Genomic DNA, 17,889 nt, shown 5'->3' on the forward strand with positions numbered 1-17,889 from the left:
GAAGGATTAGCAAAATTACACATTCAAATTATCAAAATTAGCTACATATCAATAATCAATATAAGAATGCGTTAGCCAATATTTAGTTCAAAGCAATCTAAAGTCGTAAAAAACTGATCCTGAATCTTGATATAGATTGCCAAAGTTTAAAACAAGTGACCAAGAGCACTTAAAATTGGTATAGCCTCTCCTGGAAATAAAATACATGTGAAACAAAGCAAAGTAGCAACCAGTTGTTGCCCATTTTAGGATAGAGGCCTACATTAGCTATAGTCAATCTAAATGTGAAAAATACAAACTCACTACATTTGTGTGTTACATGTTAAAACTGATATGAATATGAAACCACATATTGCCTGCCACACAGTGCAGGTATGCTTGAAAACATCCTTTTTTCTATTTCAGCTTGTGCTACGGCACTTTTCTGGCTGCTGCACAAGCTGCAATAGAAAAATGGATGTTTACCAGACCTGGGTGGTAAATTCCGTTCCGCTTGCGGAATTTGGGTAATTTCGCGTTCTGCGAAGAACACGAAATTGCCCAAAATTCTGCATTCTGCGACTTCGCGAAGTTTTTTGCTTCTTCGCGTTCTCAAATATGTGTTTGCGAGATATTTCTCCCCGAGCACGCAAACAGCGATTGCAAACAGTAAAAAAGCATAGCGAACAAGCAATTCCGTGTGTTCGAGGAATTTCTGCGTGTTCGCAGAGATTTTTTACCTTTTCGTGGAGATTTGAGTAACAAGATTACGCAAATTCCGCCCACCCCTAATGTTTATGACCGCCCATAAGGTGCTCGCATCCTAATACTGCAGGTGGAACTGCTGACTAATAGTCAGGCACTACCAATCCCGCTATGGTGTTGGTCAGATGCTCGTCTGGCCGACATAGTACTAAGGGCCTTAGTAACAATAAGTGTTACATAGTGTTAGATCTTCAGCATTAGGGTGGTCTTTCTTCCAACTTTTTGCTGGATTTAAGACGCTGCACACATTATCACTGCTAACCAATGCTAATGTTTGTGTGCTGTTTGCCTAAATCCTTGTAAAATTGGCTTCTACTCAATTGGCATATTTATTTATTTATAAGTCTCTAGTAAAGTGCACTACATCTGCCCAGAGCCTACAAATAATATGCTACTAGTGGGCTTGCAGCACTGATCGTGCCTCCCACTTAGGTAGTCCTTTCAACATGTCTCAGGCTTGCTGTTACAGAGTCTGTGTGTGCCGTTTCAACTGCAATTGCAACGTGAGAAATGAAACCTTCTGCTAGGCCCACACATTCCTTTCTAATACAAATAAATCACCCCTAGGGGAGGCCCTGGACAGCCCATGGCTGGGCAAGATATTTAAAAGTAGGACGTTACTTTTAAGTTTTACATGTCCTATTAGGGAAACACAAATAAGTTTGTCACTAATGCAAGGCCTATCATTTCAATAGGATAACATTGGAGTGGAATTATTACATTTTATACGTCTAATTTCCAAATGGGATTGGATAACCAGCTCTAATTTAGTATCTGTGTTGGAGACGGTGATCCAATGGTCGTATATCTGCTCCTACCCAATTGTGTCATTCTCTAAGTCACTGATTGAGACCCCATCGCAACAGGTTGTGGAACCACTGTATAGAGGGTCAACTCTCATTCAACACGACTGCAAACTGCTTTGACATCCCCAGCAAGAGGTAATCTTCTCCAAGAGGAGCAGCCACACTGCACAATGAGCAATCAGCAGTAATCAACAGCACAGTCTTTAAATTGTCAGTCTTCAATGTCAAACAAGTTCCTCCACTGATTGCAGGGCTATTACTGGCAAGTCTCTGCTAGCCAGAACCGAACCCTCCAATTTGGAGTATGATAATCACTTTTCAGGCTGGTAGTCTGATTCCAATCCTGACCCGGTCTGATCATAAGTTCTGTTGCAGCCTGCAAGGCTGCTGCCTGTTCCTGTTCCAGCTCCAATCTGGGTGGCTTCTTAGTGATACTCTTACTTCTGGCTTCCTGAAATCTCATTCTTAGCATATGCGTGGTCTCCCTTGCCTCACCGTGGGTAGCTGTTTGGGCCGACCCCATTTGATAAGTGTTCAGCCAAACCATTGATGCTTTAGGGTCTTCACAAAAGTGGGTTTTACCGTCCAGGATTTTCTTTAATTTAGCTGGGAACATCACAGAGTATTGGATCCCCTATTCTCTGAGTGCCCTTTTCAATTCCATGTATGAGGATCTTTTGGCCTGGATGGAGGTTGTATAGTAATGGAAAAAGAACAATTTTCTACTCTCTATGATAAACGGGCCACCTTCTCTTGCCCTCTTCAGAAGGGCATCCCTATCTCTGAAATGAAGGAGTTTCGCCAGGCGCTGGCAGCTGAGCATGCACTCTATGTGCCCGTTCAAGGGCGACAAACTATGTCAGATGCTTTGGAGAAACTTCCGTCCGTAGCCATTGTTCAAGATAGTCCACCATGTCAGTGCCCCCAGAGAGGCACACTATGCTGTCGTTATTCCTCCAATTGAGCCTCTCTGCATCGTCAGCTCTATATTCCAGAGTACGCACCCTGCCCGTCAATGCTGCCGCTTGTCGTATTAAGTTAACGTGCTCCGGGCACACTTTCTCAAGCCCCACATCCTATGAAACTATTAGAGAGTTTGTGGTGTTCTGCTCTAAGGAGGCCCAACCCTGCCGAGACCATGCCAATGTTCTGCTGGAGCGTGGCCTTCATGTCAGCAATGGCGGCAAGAATCCTGTCAAATTGGAGCTGCAGGGGAGGAGCAGCCCTGTCAGTGTCCTCAACATCTCCCTGTGTGGCCTGCTCACGCTCTGGTGTCCCCACCATGGTTCCTATTTGTCTGACCTTGGGTTTCCCCATATCTGTCCGGCAGGTCACTGACCAGTTAACAAAAGCTCCAATCACATTCTGTAGCACTAGTTCAAGGGGCAGCACCTATGCAAGTAAAACATGGCAGGTAGTCCGTTATGTGCCACAGATCTCCACTTGTTTCCCAAAAACGGTCCAAACACTGTCCCTATTTGTGTGTTTGCTCTCCAGTGATGACTGTCATCACAGTCAGACAGACCGTAGGATATAATCCAAAGTTGCCCCTTGATGTCGCAGACCTCCCACACAGAGGGGTACTCACCAGTTATATCGACCCAGCCCTAGTCAGGCTGGTCTAGTCTAGTTCCAGGAAAGGTCATAGGTCTTCAGAAGCCCCTCCTATCACTCCTCTAGAATGTAATAGCAGAGCATGCCATCCTGTGGACTTCCAATGTGCACCAGCAGATGCAGTCCAGCAGTGCCATACCTTAGGTCCCAGTGTTGTTTGTCAACATGTGGCACCAGAGCATGATAGGTTACATTCAGTCCCTGGCCCACACACCGGGGCCCCCTCCAGAGAAGCCTAACGGTAAAATGCTCTCCTGCGGTGTGGAAATCCCACATGCATCAACACACCAACATAGACCTCCAGGAGGGGCCTGTTCACTCCACCATCGTCCTCTTTGTGGGGCCCAGTTATCTGGCACCAGAGCATGATACACCCAGCATGATCCTCAAGGCAGGGTCCACAGCATCTCATGCTCAGTTGATAGTCTCCTGTCATGCAAGTCTCACCTCACCTGTCAGGTCAGCGGCCAGGCCAGCAGGCAAGTAGATGGTCCAGGTGGCAGCCCGTCAACTCGGCTCACTGCCAGGAGGCCCACAACAGCAATAGTAGCAGTGTAATCTCAGTTCTGGTCCATTAGCTGTTCCATGTGCCTCTGACCTTGTTATTCCAGGCCAGCACAGCCCAGTCCGCATCCAAGGCCTAATGAGTGATGCAGCTCTGGGCCCCGCCTTCCTTGGGGACTCTCACAGGCAGCCACATGATAGGCTGGCTCACTGCCCTCTATGACTCTGCCAAGCAGTGTCATGCAGTGCCATTGTCCCCAAGATGTCCGCGGATCCCGCAGTCCATCCCTCGCAATGGAAGTCCCTCCAGGAGGCACAGACTCCCAGAAGTCCTCTGGGAGCAACCAGGTACCATAACACAGATTGTGGCCTCCCCAGAGGGTGCCCCAACAGCCACGAACCACCAAGCTCCTCTATTCTGCCAAAACAAGCCCAGTCTATGGAGTGCACACGGGCACACATCAGGCAAGAGGTACACATGGACCGTGCAGCAGCATCCCGCATCTCCTGGTGCCGCCACTCTCCTCCACAAGGTAGATCCAATTCGGGATGCTTTGCAGGGTGGCCAGCACCACTGCCTCCTCTCCGACACATCTTTAAAAAATGCCACAATGTTGCTCTGCTCAAAGTGCCACCTATGCATCTCTCACAATGTCAATGGGTGCATGGTAAGAAGCTTATATATGGAAATTGATTAAGCGCGATGGCGTCTACCTGCAGGCGGCTGCGACCGCACTGGCGGCTTTTCTTGTTGTCGGGCAGTTGCTGAGTTTTTCCCCGAGGCATCCACTGCACATCACGGCATATTAACGAGGCAACCTGTGATACGAGGGCTCTTGCGGCGTTGCGGTGCTGATAGATTTGGCGGCTCCAACAAGTGACGGACCTGTGGGTGGCTGTAGCTGCACTGGCGATTTTTTTTTGTGTTGAAAGGCCGTTGTGGAACTTCTTCTCGAAGCATTCACGGGATATTCACGGGACCGTGAAGCCGGGGTCTCCGCAGGAGGTGATAGATTCGGCGGCTCCAACGAGTGACGGACTTAACGTGTGTTGACTGGAGCCATCAATCCTGAAGACTGCGTTTTTCCTCACAATGATGGCAGTAAACTAAGAGACTTTGGTTCCTTTACTAACACTGCAGCGCGTTTTGGACCAGACATTCGTTATTTCATTACAGACGCCGATTTTCAACATTTTCTGCTTTTTGCTCATAATAATAATAAAAGCTGTTTTTTCGGTGACTGTGGTGCAGAGCGGACTACGACTCCCATTTCCCCTTGCTCCTTTGCTTTGTCCCTGCCTCCCTGTGGGAAAGTGCGGGAAAAAAAGGAAGTTTGTTGGTGAGTGGGCTTACGTTTTACTTTTTGCAAACTGGCCTCCTCCAGTGGCAGCTTCCCTCCATTTCTTATCCCTTCTGATTTCCACCGTGATTGAGGGTCCTGCTGGCTGCTTTGTTTTCCCCTCTGCCCCTCCCGCTCAGTGGTCGACCGGCCGGGCTTGGCTCCGCCAGTCGAGCTTGTAACTACACGCCCCAGGATCCTTGCGGGCGCAACGACGTGTGCAGGAACGCGCCAGGCGGCGCATAAAGATCCGACAGGGGCCAAGTCCCCTGGTGTCCTGCCGTGATTGAGGGTCCTGCTGGCTGCTTTGTTTTCCCCTCGCTTGGGCTGCTGTCACCGGAGTAATTTCAGACTCTCCTCCGAGGCCGGGCTTGGCTCCGCCCCTCCGGCTCAGTGGTCGACCGGCCGGGCTTGGCTCCGCCGGTCGAGCTTGTAACTACACGCCCCAGGATCATTAGGGGCGCAACGACGTGTGCAGGAACGCGCCAGGCGGCGCATAAAGATCCGATAGGCCCCTCGTCCCGCGAGTGCGCGCGCGGAACGCTCCGGGCTAAGCCTCAGAGGCTAGAGGAGGTTAGGTCGGGTCACTTCTCTTGGCTGGTCGCTTGGGACTAAAGACATGAACTAAGGTATGCCTAACTAGAGACCAACCATTTAGAGCCTACCAACGAATGTTCCTGTTTATTTATTTATTTATTTTTAAAACAAAATTCCACAGCCCCTTAGTCTTCCTTAGTCTCTGTAGATATCCATTGGTCTCACACAAGGTGTGTGCAGCTGGGTCATTAGCTCGTCGCATCATGAGCTCTAAAGGATCAGCCAAACAATCTGCCTCGCAAGGAGGGTCACTTAAGGGGACACTTGACCTTTATTTAACTAGGGTAACATCGGCTTTTGAGTCAATAGAACATAGCCTCCCTAAAAACACCATAGGTAGCAAACGATCCCCTCCAATCCTAATTGACTCGCCAAACTCTTTATTACTGAGGGAATTAAACGCTATTTGCAAAACCAGGTATATCCCCATTGAACAGGGAATTGAACAATCCAGTCTCACAACATGTCCCATGGGTATTGGAAGCCCTCAGATTACGAATTTGCACCAACCTAATAAAAGTCCACTGGAAATCCCAGTTGTAACAACAGATAAAATTACCACTCAGGGGTTAGTACATCCTTATGTTCCCACCCAGAGCATAAAACGTAAAGGTATGAAATATAAGGGGAAACCATCGAAATACCGAAAAACAACCTTAAACCCCTCTTTGGTTACCGCCACCACCACCCCCGAGACACCTAAAGTGGGTCAAATACTGGAAACCCCTATATCCCTTTTACCATCTATTTTGTTGGACCACTTTGAAGATTTGGTAAAAATCCTATTATCCCCGCTTATCGAAAGGTTAGAGAGAATTGGGGAAAAGCTCTCAACAATAGACAACAATACCAAGCCAACTAAGTCAAACAAGCAATCTCAGAGAATTGCTGCCTCAAAAATCTCTGACACGACTGCACACAGCATAACTGCCCAGAATAACCCTTTTGATCCTGTACTATCAGTTATTAAAAATAAGGAGGTAGCCAATGAACTGACAATGGCACATAGTTCTGTTCCCAGAGCTGGGCGGTCGAAAGTAGGTAAATGTTCTGTTGGGCTTGCCGGGAGTAATAGATCCATAAATGTACCACCAGAGTCAGCACCCTACGTATCTGTCCTCTCGGGGGTGCCCGTGCTCGCCACCGGGAAGATTCAAGGTCACCAGGATCTCAAAAACAAAGTCCAGTTCTGGCTGACAAAAATAGACCACTTCCATCCAACGTCAACGGGGCAATCCTAAATGTCAGAAGGGTGGGGTGGATAGGCTCCCGTCCTAAGAACATAGCGGGAGACCTGGTCATTGTCAACTTCCGGGACAACCGGGTTGTCCCTTATCTGCAAAGCTGGGAGCCACAAATAGGAGACGGGCCTATATCAACACTTGAACTGTGCGATTTCTACCCAAGAACTGCATACTCGCCAAGCACTAGTTGGAGCGTAGAGGGATACCACCGGGAGGGTAGGCGGGGTCTTAAACCAACTAGATATCAGCAGTTACCCCCCTATAACTAATAGAACCTACCCCTTGGCCCAGATATGTTACTCTGATAGAACTAGGGTATTACTCCTATCAACTTTGTATTGTTTGATTGTAAGGAAATCTGATGTATTTTTATCTAAAATGTTATTGTTATTTTAATGTAAATGAATTTTGTATTTTGTATGCTTTTATGGTTAATAATCTTAACCGAATAAAGTACTTACTGATTAAGCCAGAGCGGAGCGGTGAAAGCACACATTGGTCATTTTGGTTGACTCCTCTCCCTGTTCCTTACAGCCCCCTCCTCTGCAAATGGAGCTTTTCACCCTGGACCTTAGAAGGTAACTCTTTCAGCTGGACTAACCTAGTTCAGTGTCCAGCATGTGTGCCATTGAAATTCGGCCTGAAAGTTTAATTTTACCCAGTCTTGCATGACCAGCTAATCCTGAGTGGTGCTTTGTGCTTTTATTCACAATACTTACCTTAAATCTTTGAAATTGCATATCTCCGATTCTACTAATTGTTTTTTTGTTGTTTTGGTCTAAAACAATCTATTACATTGTATTCTATTTTTCTAAATTGCTGTGAGGTTTTTTGTGTTGTGTTTCCACTTTATTACGTTTGAAGTGCTGCATAAATACTTTACATATTGCCTCTAAATTAAGTCTGACTGCTTTTGTGCCATGCTACCAGAGGATTCGGCACACATTAATTTGAGGTTGCTTGTGACTTCACCCCGAAATGAATTGTTGGTTGCTGCTTCAGTAGAGTTTCACCCCATCAACCAATAACCCAATTTCCTATACTGAGTAACCCAGTGGTGCAGGTGCAGAGAGGCACATGTGCTAGTGGAAGTTTGAGATTCCCCAGTAACTCCTTGGATTAGGAGTATATCATCTATTGAATGTGACTATTTAAACCATCAAAAATCTCTATGTGAAATACTGGCTAATAGAAAACCTGATCCTCCATGTTGTACCCCAAAAACACTGAATATCCATCCCTGCAGTTACTGCATTAGGTGTCCCTCTTAATGAGACTTTGAAAGAGGGTCTGATAAAATTTTAGATTGATTAAAGTTTTCTTTTTAGTGCTGTTACCAAGCCATCATGGCTCATTGAGTTGGGCTCCCTACATTGTCATCCCCCATGCTTGTGAATTTTGATGATCACATAGACTTGTGAAACTTGGATTCCTCCTGAATTATGACAAAGTTGCACTTAATTATGCATAATGCAAATTAGTACTTGCATTTTACAAGTGTAGCAAACAACAGCTTCTTGCATTGTAGTTGTTTACCCTGTTGCTGTACTGTAATTTTGACGTAAACAGTGGAATGATTACACAACATAGCATAAATCTGTAATTTCTGGAATGTCACGTAGCATGAATTATCATGTAGCTTCTAAAATAAATATACAGGATCTACGTGTTTAGACAACAAACACTGTAGGATTGGTTTCAGACTGATTCCGGACACCCTCATCGGGTATGTTGGCTTCAGGTACTACCGACTAGCTCACAGTGCCACTAGAATCTTCTTTTAATAAGGAGAGAATAGTTCTTGGCAACCATCGAACATGACAACCCTGATCCCTCAGGTTCACAGACACACTATACTACCTTTCGTTCAGTCACACGTGCTTACTTAGTCTATCTCAGAGAGATACACAGGCTGGTCGTTTTCAATAAGTATTTATCGAACAGCTGTTAATCTGGTGTACAATAGATACGCTGCAACAACCATTAGACAGTATAAGAGATAAATGATTAGCAGTACTATAAAGGTAAATGGATGGTATTGCTCTATCATCTAGCAATAATCATGAATACATTTGGGTATATAAAACAGATGATAAAAAGATGCATACTCCTACAATGCCTCCCTAACTAGATGTACCCAAAAGTACCTAACATATGTTTTGTTGTTTAAGCCACAAATCCCTCTAGGATTTCCCTCTAGGTTCTCCCCTACTTCAAAGGCAATCTGGGTATAAATATTGGACCTTAGACACCAACTCTTCAGTCCACTTCTGGACCTGTGGATACTCTACCCGAAAGAAGCACAGCTGTGCTGCTACAGGAAAAATACTTTAAAGGAAATGATGCCTTGTCTGAGGAAACTGAAGAGGACCAGCATCTTTGTCTTGAACCCAGGACTCCAGAGTGACTCCAACTACTAGCCTGCTAGTCTCCTGAACAGAGCCTCAGGGACATAAAAGATTTTCCAACCAGCTCCCCGGCCCAGCTGCAGCACTTTCCTGACCCCCAAGTGGTGCCAATCAGGTCCTGAAACCTTGGTGTGGCCCAGCAAGCATAAACCAAGCTTTTTCGCTTTTCCATGGCAACGAACAGGCCCGTTCACACTGAGACCGCGATGCTCATAGCAACAAACAGCGCAAGCCACCACTAGCTATCTCTTCAGCATCGACTGCCCACTGAGACTGCCAACAAAAGCTCCAGCCACCATGTCCGCAATGCCTGGCCTGCTCTTTGTGCAACCAAAGCTTCCTGTGACGCTCTCCTAGTAGCCCTTCAGAAGGCGAATGGAACTCTTGGTACAAAACTTCAGGCAAACCTTCAGCAGGACTCCTCTGGGACTGCATCCAACCTACGATCCATCGTGGTCAGCTTGAACTTTTCAATTTTACCTGGTCCACGGTGACCAGATAGCCTTGGTTGGTGCTTCATGCTTTTAGGCGTTAGTTTTCACTCTATTGTAAAAAGAATCATAACTCTGATCCTACTGATTGGATTATTGTCATTTTGATCTAGTTTCATTTATTATACTTACCTCTATTTTCTAACTTGGTGGAGTATTCTTTTTGTACGGTATTTTCACTGTTTTACTGTTTGAAGTGTTGCAGAAATACTTTACACATTACCTCTAAGTTAAGCCTGAGTGCCCTATGCCAAGCTACAAGGTGGTTGAGCACTGGGGTTTGCTTGTATCTTATCCTGTCAATGATTGTGGTTGTTGCTTGACCAGAGCTCACACCCCAGTCAGCTAATAACCCAATTTCATACACATAGTTTCTGTTTATTTAATTTAGTTTAAGCATCATTTTTTAACATACTTAAAATATGTTTTCCTATCCTAGGAGTGGTATTTTTCCTCTTTCAGCAATCTGGCAGTGTTGTAGCTTTTTAAAGGACAGAGTTTGAGTGAACTAATTACTTGAATATTTCTGTACATTTTTTATAATGTTTTATAATAATAATTCATGATAACTAATTAACTGTTCTAATGTTTCATCTTGTTGGTAGGTTTCTCTGCATTTAAAAAAAACCTTTATCAGGTGAATTTTGATCGTATCATATTATAATTACGTTTTAAAGTTATACATGTATTTTTTAAATATATTTTACTAGATAAATAATTATATATATGTATTGTATATTTTGTTATATTTACTTATGTGTTTTTGGTTTATTGATTATGTAATACTTCTTACATTAAGTGAATTACAAAAATATATGTTAGTATGTGAATCATTCTGTCAAATTTGGCCAGGTATTATCTACTGCCATTTAAGGGGACAATTTTATCATCAATTGCTGCACATGACTAGGTGCAGCTGGCAGTTGGCCTTTGTGTATTGCTCCCAGACATAGAGACAAAGGAGGAATAGGTATTGACAGGATGGGCCATCTCTGACGTGATAGGGTGGGAGAGGTGACAACTTCCCCACTTGTGCATCATAAAGCCTCTATCTCAGCACACTCACAAAGAGTTTTACACTATTTTTGTGTTTCCCCAGAAAAAAATGGGGTCAGCGCAAGGAGGCAGGAAATTCCAAGCACCTCTGGGGGTGAATCTACTAAAACGTCTCTTACTTCAAAGCTGGCACCAGGGATAATTAATGGACTCTCAGACCCAACCCTTTAGTACACCTGTTGACCTGTGGGAGACTCAGAATGACTGCTGTGCTGCTCTGCAATAGGTAGGACTACTGCTCTGCTACCCTTCGGACTGAGAAGGAAGACTGGGTCTTCACCCTTCATGTCAGGCTGAAGTGAAGCCAAGGGTCAGCTGACTGGCCTCTGGTTTGAGCTACAAGGACATAACAGCTCCAGAGGCTTCTCTGTATTTGCCCAGCTGACCTGCTGTCTGGACCTCCAACTGCACCTGATCCCTGCCGGCCTAATCTGGAGTGAGCTCCTGATCCCTAAGAGGTGCCCCTTTTGTCCTGGATTCTTGATGTGGCATCAGTTGCGTCCGCCTCTTCAAGAAAAAGAGAGCTTCACCCTAACACTTCACACTACAGCAACGACCAGCAACGACCAGCAACGACCAGCAAGGCAAAAGCTGCCTCTGCGCTACAGCATTGACAGTGTGTAGTGACTGCCAATGTGAATCTCCAGCCATGAACATACATGGCACTTGATTGGTTCTTTGTGCTACAGCGATGCCCATAAGTGTCACCTTCCCTGCTCTTCACTCTAAAGTGACACCATTTTTTAGCCCCTCCCGGCTCTTTTTTTTTTTAAACATATGTTTATTCACATTTTAAACAGTGCAATATTCTATACATGTTCCAATACAGCCATGACTGCCCATCCTTTGAGGGGGAAATATGCACTCATTACTTAACCAATGTAAACAAACAGAACACAGAAAAAGTCTCTGGGAGTTGGATCTTGGATGCTTCAGCACATAGTGTAGATGCGAGAGATAATCTAAGCCTACCCAGCTCTGGAAATGTTGCCCTCTCGGCAGCCCTATTTTTTATGTGCCAAAGTTATATAGGGGAATAATGTCAGAGCCTATATCCCACTCCATGTCCCAGCTGGAGCCCAGTGTCGGTTTACAAAGGTGGATTTAGGGCAAGTGTATTGGGCTGTACCCTAATATAGTCCTGGACCTATGTGGTGGTATTTCCTATTCTATTCAACTCCGTGTCTGTCCCGTTGCTATCTCTACCTCCATCCTCTATATCATCCTGCCCAGAGTCCGGGTGTACCAAGTTCTCTAATACCTCCACCCACGGTCACACCATAGGATACCTCCTAGGGCCCGGGGAATCTTCCCTGCAAAGTATACTTTTGTCAGCCCTGGCCCAGGTGGGAACATCTTATGCCCATACCACAATCACAGGACCCATCCGTGATTTTCATACCAGCACAATTCAACACCTAGGCAACTAAATGCCTAAATTGAAAAAAGCAGGTACCTGCGTTGTGTGCTTTACATCAGGGGAAACTCCCTACTAGACAGCTCTCTGCTATTAAAGACAATGTGTGCCCAACCGCCATATGGAGACAAAGCAGAATCACACTCCAATATATCTGTAGTAAGGTGCATCCCCAGGTTATGTGACAAAAATCTGAATGGTGGATTTGACAGCTGGGGCACCCCAGAGCGTACCATCTGTATATAAACCATAACCTGTATGGGGTAAGGTAGGCCAGTTGTAGGAAGTTAAATTGTATATATTTAAAACGTGTGTTGCGACAAATGTTTTTGGGGTAGGCTAACATTCTGTCCCAATCTCTATCAGGCATGTCATGGGCCAGGCTATTTTCAAATCTGTTCTCAAGTACCACCAAGGATTTCCGTACCATGTCAATTTCTGCCCTGTATAGCCATGTCATCTAATTACTCGCAGAGCCTAGGGAGAGTAGCAAATGCAGCACTGGATGGTGTGGGGGCTCGTCCCTTCCCAGGCCCCACAAGTCAGTATACGATTGTGTCAATGCTGGGAAGGGCATGGTGATCACAGAGGTCCCCCATCCAGACACCCATTTCAAAGCAATCCCCTACCATAATCACTTGGCTGATGTCCAGACCTCAACCTGGGCCACCATAAAGCATCGGGCTGGGGTCCCATGTGGGAATTCCACCAGCGGTATAGCTGATGCATACAGTAGTGTCCTACCTGTCCTTACTGTACCTTGTCACCAGCTATGGAGGTTTACTTGCAACAAAACACTCAGTTGAGGTATCTTCACACCAGGTCATATTAACTAAGCTGGTAGGAACCCCTGGTGTGGTGCCAGTCCCAGACTATCTAAAATGCCCCGGTGGGCACCATCAATGCTCGTGGCCACCCATTGAAGCTGGGCAGCTATGTAGTATATTTCAAAGTCCGGAAACCCAAGACCACACTGCTCCGGCTAGCGCTTCAGCACACAAAGTAACTCCATGTTTGGTATAAGGTGTTGATAGGAGGGTAAACAAAAAGGTGTATCTATGGGATCACTTTGTTTGAAGTGACCCCTTGATCGTCCAGTTGAAACAGCTGATACAGTTGCCTCACTAGACTTTTTTTATGTCGGTGCCCTACAGAATGGTTCGCACTGCCTCCATACTGCACCAGCTCCAGAAGCAGGAGGTCCAACCATGTAAACCATGCCTCATAAATCATAACTGGGGGATTGGTGAAGAATATTAACAACCACTGGAGCATCACCATCTTGGGTCTTGACACCTGGGCTATAAGCAATAAACACAGAGATCTCCTGAAGGCGACACAGGCCAACAGTGCCCGCAGCCTTCATATCCCATCAAAGGCATCTAGGCATCTGATCACCTCTTTGACTCCTGTAGAGCCTCCAGACAGATAAAGGAGGAGGACATCCTCTTCAATTGCGATAATTTGTTCTTGGCCATCTGCTAGGATACCACCCCCCCCCCTTCTTTCTCTCTGAAACAGTTCTGCCTTCTGCCAATGGCTCATTTGCGGGAGCAAAGTACAGGAACAACAACAGACAGCCCTGCCTAGTGCCCGAGAGATGGCATAGGAAGCAGAACTGGTAGTGCCAGTTTTAACTCATGCAGTCAGTCTCTTATACAGCAAGGATACCCATCTGATCTAGGCCTCGCCCTTACCTAACCTGAGCATAACCTCCTGCAAGTGGTCCAATCTAACTGAGTCAAAGGCCTTTTCAAGGTCCATGAAATAACCAGGGTGGTAAAGGAGGTGGTAGAGTCTCCTAAGGTTGAGGGACATACTACGGCACTGCAGAAAACCATTCTGATCCTCATGAACCAGGTCAAGCAGATGGGAGAGTAGCCTAGTAGCCAGGATTTTACTCAATATTTTGGAATTAATATTCAACATAGACACTGGCCGGAAAGATGTTACTGGTGGCTCCAGGACTTTAGTCTTCAGGAAAGGGATGACAGTCAAACTCTGGTTAGTTTCTGGGAGGCAGCCCTTGACTCAGTGATGCACCTTATAAAGCCTCCAACTTAGAGACCAATAGGCCCCCCATACGATGCATAGAATTTAGTGTCAGAAGGAAGAGACAATCTAGGAATGCAGCCAATAGGTTGTCCGAGAGGGCTGCTGGTCTGATATACAGGTTCTCAAAATAATGTCTGAACTCATCATTTATACCCTGTAGGGAATAAATATGTGTCCCTCCGGCCGAAGAGAGATGAGTGATGGGTGTACCCCACAATTTTGGTCAAATCACCCATGCCAAAATCCTCCCTGACTTTCCTTCTTCATTATGTATTTTCTCAACATATGTCTTGTTATCTTGGCAGCACAAACTGTCTAATATGGCGTGATACAGTTGCTTCATGGCGAGTAAGAGCTGGTAATTGGCCTGATCTGGCCCTAAGCTATTATCTATTGTGTGAAGTATGGTGTCCAGTGTATGTAATTCTGCAATGAAGTTCCTTGCTGGCTCTCAACGACTTCCCTATACAACGGCCTCAGATGACAACTTTAAAGGCCTCCCATTCTAGTAGAGAGTAGATGATGTCATAGCCTGTTTTTTGTCAAACTTTCTACCATGGTGGTCTGCAATGTTTCCCTATAACACAAGTCTAGTGCCAGTGTCTGTATGTTCCATGTCGGGATCACTGGCCTATCATCAGACAATCTGAGCCCCATAAGTAATGGACTGTGTTCCAAAAAGGTGCACCCCAGGTATTCCGTGAAAGTGGCATAGTGGCATCAGTTCCCAAGCAGAAGAACTGGTACAATCATGTGTGTAGGTCATAAATATGACAATACAAGGAGTAATGGCACTCTGTATCATGCTGTGCTCACTAGACATCAGTCACCTTCCAATGCTCGAGCCACTCCTGAAAGTCCCTTTGCTATCTTATGAGCAGGTTTACCCTGCAGCGGGAGGTAGAGTGGTCCAGCTCCACATCAGTAACACAGTTGTAATCACCCCTTTTAGGAAATCGCCATTTACCAATAGTCCCAGAGGGGGCTGACAGTGAGTGCAAGAGGGAAGTAGCATATACAATAATATGACACGCTGTACCAAACATTTATTGTGCACCCATGTTCATCTTTCTCTAAAATGTGGTTCCAGAAATAGTTTTAAACTTACAATATTGAAGCACTTTAACAAACATCATTTTTAGATTGGGCACATCTCCTTAATCACGGACCTTGTATAATGCCTGACTTCCAGTTTTTCAACACCAGAAAACACACGCCCCCACACAAGGAGTCCCGGCAAGGGTGGAAACAGGACCAATGAGCACAGCCGCAGCCAGGCATACTCCATGCGATTTTCAACAGATGCTGCTCAGGACAGCAAATGTCACATGTGCATTGGGGCGACAATCTGACCACAGGTCAGGCTTGGACTTTCCAAACTGACATTGATGCAAGCAGACACCTGAAATAGCCCCTGGTGTTTACGATTTACGATGATTGCATGCCTTTCGCGCACAACCTCCAATTAGTCGCACTACTTATACCACCCGTTCCACCAGTCTCACTTATCACCGGGGAGGAGAGCTGGATAGCAGTAGGTGATTAAACGGAAAGCGCACCTTGATGAAATAAGACATTTGTGTGAGAATGAATGTTAGATGCATGATGGCCGCAATCACGTTTGGTTTACAGACTTTGAAGCCTCATGTTACTCAAACAGGTATATTTCTGATTAAATATTCTAGGACTAAAGGGGCTTTCCCATTATCCTCCCTCCCCTGTAGTATGTAGGGTGAAGTCTGTGAGTAGGTTATGGGAGCATCTTCTCTCCCCTTGTTTTTATCACTTGTGTGTTCACGTATGACAGTCACGTGTTACACACCTAAACCACGTACGCAATTAAAAGAGTTGAGTGGTTTCTTCATAAAATTTAAATGACCTAAGTATCCTGATGGTGTTCTTGTATGTTTTTTCTTCCTTTTTTTCCTTAACAGGGTACAGAGGACCCTCAAGTAGTGGAGAGAGATAAAGGTCACCCCACGTTTTGACTACTTAAACCACAGTTTTGGTAAGAGTGGAGCCTTAATATCAAATGTAATAACAGGTCCTGATGAAAGCCATGTATCACTGTTGACACCAGGCAGAAACATGTCAACCAAATCCCTTGCGGTGAGGGGTTAATAACTTTCCCCAATTCAACCGCTCACTTATTTGTAGATACCATATAGTATCCTATTTCATTAAAATTAAGTGAGGCAACTATAATGGTTTTTTAATCTCACTCACTCACTTTGGGCCCCCAATTAGCTTAGAAGTGCATCCTTGTTATCAGGTGTATGCCCGCCCTCTATCAAACCACATTTTTAGAGGGTGAGGACGACCGATGATGAAGCATGACACTAGGTGGTGTGTGAGGCCAGTCCTAAACTTTTTGTGAGATGCCTATACTCACATACACTTAAACACACTAGAGTATTAGTAAGGTCATTTTATTTGGAGCGGCCCCTTTTGTGTAGAACACTGTATGTTGGAGGCTGGCCGGCTCTCTACCCCTTTATTTGCCTCTAGTTCCCTTACCCAGCACAGTCTGGGGCTAGTGTGGATCGATTTTGGTACAGCCCATGGCTGTGCGCAACATTCTTTAGGGCACCGACATAAAAAAAGTCTAGTGAGGCAACTGTATCAGCTATTTCAACTGGACGATCAGGGGTTCACTTCAAACAAAATGATCCCATAGCTACTCCGTTTTGTTTACCCTCCTATCAACACCTTATATCAAACATGGAGTCCGAATTAGCATTCGGAGAGGAAACCTATGCAGAGATCCTCAGAACCTCCTCACTACTAGCAGAAACATTGGTAGCACAAACACTTAAGAGCTCTGATGAGTGGGAGGCATTGACTACCAAAAAGAAAGAACAAATCCAAACAGCCCTCCATGGGGCTTTCATGACAGGATATTTGAGGAAAAACACAGCCCTTAGAGGCCTGGTTGTGACTAACAAACCAAGACTCTTTTTAAACAACAAAAAGTTTCATATTAACTGATCCAGCATTGCATGGAAGTACACAAAAGACTGGTTAGTTCTAATAATCAATACATCTCGACAACTAGCTGATGCATTACTTGGTGAAATACAACAGAGTGAAAGCTGACAAAAACACTGGTTCATATTACTGTTTACAAGAAAAAACTGGTGGAAATGAACAATGACCCGGTCAGAATACTGAGAATACCTCACCCAGTCTGAAGAACCGGGTCTTTGGGCCTGGCGGCGCAGGGCACGCCTGAAATCTTCGAGTTCACCTTCCTTGTTGCACAGAGACACGGAATACTCTGTTGGCGTAGAAAACCAAATTTATTAGCTGCAGCTAAGCACAGTTGTCCAAGAAGTACACCAAGTAGGTTCTCAGGAGACTGCCACTTTACTCCGTGGCTCACAAGCTTTTATAGCCAAAATACATCTGTACAAAGATACACCCAATGCACAAAGTTCTAGCCAATCAGAAGAGTTTGAAAACAAGGTGTTGTGCAACCAGAATGCTCTCTTCTTACATGTTGTGTGTTATGCAGCCCACAAAGTTAATCAATACTGGTACCCATGGTTCAGTGTTGCAATGGCAGGACATGTCTGTATGCTTCAAAAGAAAGGTTGTGAAATAGGAAAACACA

The sequence above is a fragment of the Lissotriton helveticus genome, chromosome 3_1, assembly GCF_964261635.1.
Source record: "Lissotriton helveticus chromosome 3_1, aLisHel1.1, whole genome shotgun sequence".
Lineage (NCBI taxonomy): Eukaryota > Metazoa > Chordata > Amphibia > Caudata > Salamandridae > Lissotriton > Lissotriton helveticus.